The sequence below is a fragment of the Oratosquilla oratoria genome, chromosome 30 (genome assembly GCF_046742065.1).
Source record: "Oratosquilla oratoria isolate Oo_2021 chromosome 30, ASM4674206v1, whole genome shotgun sequence".
Classification (NCBI taxonomy): domain Eukaryota; kingdom Metazoa; phylum Arthropoda; class Malacostraca; order Stomatopoda; family Squillidae; genus Oratosquilla; species Oratosquilla oratoria.
Genome location: NC_134806.1, coordinates 24,239,345 through 24,244,096, shown reverse-complemented (window position 1 = coordinate 24,244,096; position 4,752 = coordinate 24,239,345).

Sequence of the window (4,752 nt, the reverse complement as noted above, 5' to 3'; positions counted from 1 at the left end):
AAACTATCAGTTGTTTTAAAAAACGATTAGACAACTTTATGGATGGGGATGACAGGTGGTGATGGATACGGAGCTGCCTAGTGTAGGCCTTATGGTCTTTTGCAGTCTCCTTTATTTCTTATGTTCTTATGTTCTTATATATATATATATATATATATATATATATATACATATATATATATATATATATATATATATATATAGTAGACATATATATATATACATATGCGAAATTGTATCTGTTTGTCTGTCCGTGACCTTGAGACTCCCTAGGAGAGGTCAAACTCGTGACCGAACTCGCCGACAAAAATCGCCGACTGAATTCGCCGATCGTACTCGCCCACTGAACTTGCCCACTGAACTCGCCTACAAAACTCGCCAACTGAACTCGCCGACCGAACTCACATACCGAAATTGTAGACCAAATTCGTTGATTGAATTCAGAGACCAAACTCGTCTAATGAAATCGCTTACCGAACTCGCAGACCTAATTCGCAGAATAAACTTGCTGACCGAACTCGCCGCCAGAACTCGCTGACTAAACTTGCCGATCGAACCCGGCGGCTGAACTCGCCGACCGAACTTGCCGACCGAACTCGCCGACCTAACTCGCCTGAAATCTCCACTGTAACCGCTATATTTATTATTCCATGCTGTATTACTGTACCATCATGTAGAAGATAGAAATGGTTACTCGCAAATACATAAAGAAGTAAACATATAAAAACAAATAGGTTATTACTATGATTGATTATGAGGAATAACTAAAAGTTATCATATATACAGTCCAACATATAAGCACCGAGTGCCAAAAGTACAGTGCTCGCAAAAGCTGAATAACAGCGGAATTTCCACGGGTCTTGTGCATCACGCTTTACTTTTTAATTGGTACTCTTGAAGACTTACTACTTCAAGGACTCCTTCAGAGACTCCTTCGGAGACTGAAAACTCTTTAGTGAGAATGTATACTCCTTTGGGAAACTCTGAAGACTCCCTCGGAAGACTTTCAAGGCTCCTTCGGGAGACATTGACGACTCGTTCGTGAGGTGTTTGAGACTCTTTAAGGAGACTTCAAAGAACACTTCATAACACTTCAAGCTGAATAACAGTGACATTTCCACTGGTCCTGTCATTATGCAGCTTAATGCTTAAAGGTGACCGTGAATTTCAGCTTATTCAAGGACCGGAGGCTCTTCAAGTTCTCCGCAGGAGCTAAGTAAAAACACCACCCAGCAGATCGGCTTTTTAAACTAGCACGCACACACACACACACACACACACACACACACACACACACACACACACACACACACACACACACACACACACACACACACACACACACACACACACACACACACACACACACACACGCACACGCACACACACATATATATACATATATATATATATATATATATATATATAAATATATATATATATATATATGTATGTATGTATGTATGTATGTATGTATGTATGTATGTATGGCGTAGGGACAGAATATTGCCACCAAGTCTTCCTACTTGAATCATAAGACGCGACAAAAACGGACGGGAATTAAGACTAGGCATAGTTTTCCCTGTAGCCCCACAGGGTCATTCCTAAAAAAAAGTAAAGGCATCAGAGGGTCTAGAAGTTTTCCAACCAGTACCCTAAATTTAGGGCCTTTTAATGTGCTTGGATATGGGACAGATGAGAGTAAAAGTAAAGACATAGGCAGTATGCTTGTGAGAAGAAAGATGGATGTGTTGGCAAGTAAAACTAAGTTGAGAGGGAGGGGGGAGTGTGATTTTGGGAGTGTAGCTGGGAGGTTCTCAGGAGTGAAGAGAGGACGAGGGAGAGAAGGGGTGGCTATACTAGTAAGTGAAGAGATAGGTAAACATGTAGTGGAGTGGAAGGCGGTTTCTTCAAGGTTAATGATGATGAAGGTGAAACTGGGAAGGGAGATGTGGGTTTTTGTAAGTACATATGGGCCTGGTAGTGAGAAGAGTGTAGAAGAAAGGGAGGCTTTTTTGGGTGTATCTAAATGAGTGCATAGAGGGATTAGGGAGAAACGTTAATGTAGTGGTATTGGGAGATCTTGCTAGGGTAGGAAATTAACCAATAGGCGGAGTGGTTGGGAAGTGTGGAGTTCAAAATTCGTCAACAACTTTTAATGTGATCTGACGACCCTGCGTTACCTCACCCCGGTCTCATGTCCTCACACTCGTCAATCGCCAGCTGCTCGGACGTTTGGGACCAGGACATAAGTCCTCCACGGAATTAGTGGTGTTTTCGGTGGCAATGTATGCCGCCTCCAAAGCTTTCCTTCTCTTTTACCCCAGTTTTCTATGTAATATGTGGGCTTCTTTCAATTCGGCATATGATCTTCTTCGTCGATATAAACTACTAGCGCATTCGATGTTCAAGAGGGATGTGTAATACAACTGAACATCGAATGCGCTGGTAGTTCATATCAACGAAGAAGATCATCTGCTAAATTGGAAAGAAGCCCACATATTACATAGAAAACTGCGGAAAAGAGAAAAAAAGCTTAGGAGGCGGCATACATTGCCACCGAAAACACAACTAATTCCCGTGGAGGGTTTATGTCCTGGTCCCAAACGTCCGGGTAGCTGGCGATTGACGATTTAGAGGACATGAGACCGGAATAATGTAACGCAGGGTCGTCAGATCACATTAAAAGCTGTTGACAAATTTTGATTCTTCTCCTCTTTTCAGTCGACTAAGGAAGACCGTAAAGGTCGAAATGTCTGGCTCTGAATAAACTCACTGCTCTAGCCTTAACGTTTCATTTTGCCACCTCACCTCTACACACACACACACACACACACACACACACACACACACACACACACACACACACACACACACACACACACACACACACATACATACACAGACCTGAGGTTTCCAGAGGTTTCCTGAGGTGCTGTTGGGCTCGCTTGTTGAGCCAGGGCCACGCGGGGCGTCGCCCTTAGGTAGTGCGTGTGAGGTGATGCAGCAAGCTGTTTCCATCCGTAGTTACGTAATAGTGGGGGAGCACCGGATGGTCTGGGACTGTCCTCAGAAACTTATCCAAATCATTTTTGAATGATTCCAGGGTCCCTGTTAGTTCTCGTATATGTCTTGGTAGTCTATTGAATAGTTTGGGTCCGTACACTGCAATGGAACTTTCTTTCAATGTTTGGATTTTTTTCCATGAGCCAGTAATAGGCGGTATCGTACATAGTACTCCACGTCTGGCGTTATGGGTAGTTCTTATTGCTTCACTGGACTCAAGATTGGGACCAAACCGTTGATGATTTTCCATATGTAAATTATGATGTAACGTTCTCTTCGTCTCTCCAATGAGTACAGATTTAACTGTCGTAATCTCTCCCAATAGTTGGTGTTTTCTAGCCCGTCTATTCTAGATGTGAATGTGAGCTGCACTGCTTCTATTGTTCTTATCTGGCCAATGTTGGTTGGGCACCAGAGTTGACAGCAGTATTCAATGAGTGGTATTATCAGAAATTTATATAATGTTAACATTGTTTCTGGATTCCTTGTTTTGAAAGTTCTCAGAATTCATCCTATCTGTTTTCTTGCTTTTGCTGTTGAACTGACTATGTGTTGTGTGAATGTAGCATCGTCAGTAATAATGATGCCGAGGTCCCGTACACTATTCTGTTGTTTAATAGTTTCGCCATCTGGAGTCTTATAATTGTTTATGATGTGGCTGCTTTTGGGATGTCTGTAACTCACTAGTTCGAATTTTGATAGGTTAAATTCCATATTGTTATCTCTTGTCCATTCAAACATTTTGTTCAGGTCTTCCTGTACTAGTTTATAGTCCTCTTTCGTGCTTATTGTTCCCGTCATCCGTGTGTCGTCTGCGAAAGATGTAGCCTTGCAGTGGTCTAGCTTGGTGTCTATATCCGTAATAAAAATAAGAAACAACAATGGTCCGATAACAGATCCCTGGATGACTCCACTTGTAACTTCAGAATTCCTTGATTTCACTCCTTGGACGACCACTGACTGTGTTCTTTCTGTGAAATAGTTTTGTATCCAGCTTGCAATTTTCTGTTTTATACCGATTTGTTTGACTTTTTTCATGAGGATCAACTGATCAACTTTATCGAATGCTTTCGAAAAGTACAAGTATACGACATCTACTCCAATTTCTTTTTCCAGGTAACCCAGTATGTCCGTTCTATGCTGCAAAAGTTGCGACAAACAGGATCGTCCTTGTCGAAAACCGTGTTGGCCCTTATTATATAACTCGTTTCTTTTCATGAAATCGACAATTCGCTTTACAAGGATCCTCTCAAAAATCTTTATAATATGCGAGGTTTTTCCCACAGGTCTATAATTTTTGGCAGCCGCTTTATCTCCACCTTTAAATATCGGTGTGACTAGACTATGTTTTAGCACTCTCGGGACCTGACCTGCATCTAATGAAGTACGCCATAGTATGTATAACGGAGTGGAAAGAGTGTGTGAGCACTTTTTCAGGAGTATAGCTGGAACCATATCTGGTCCTGCAGCAGAGAATGCATTTATTGATGCAATGGCCTGCTCTATATCTTCTCTGTTGAATTCTATGTCTTCTAGTTGTGGGCCTTCTCTATTCTGTGAAGGTTGGTATATAGTTGTGTTGCATAGTGGTTTGCTATAAACTGAGTTATATTGTTCATCCAGGGCATCAGCAATCTCTTTGGGGTCCGTGATTTGCCTCCCTTGCCATGAAATGGGTCCCACAGA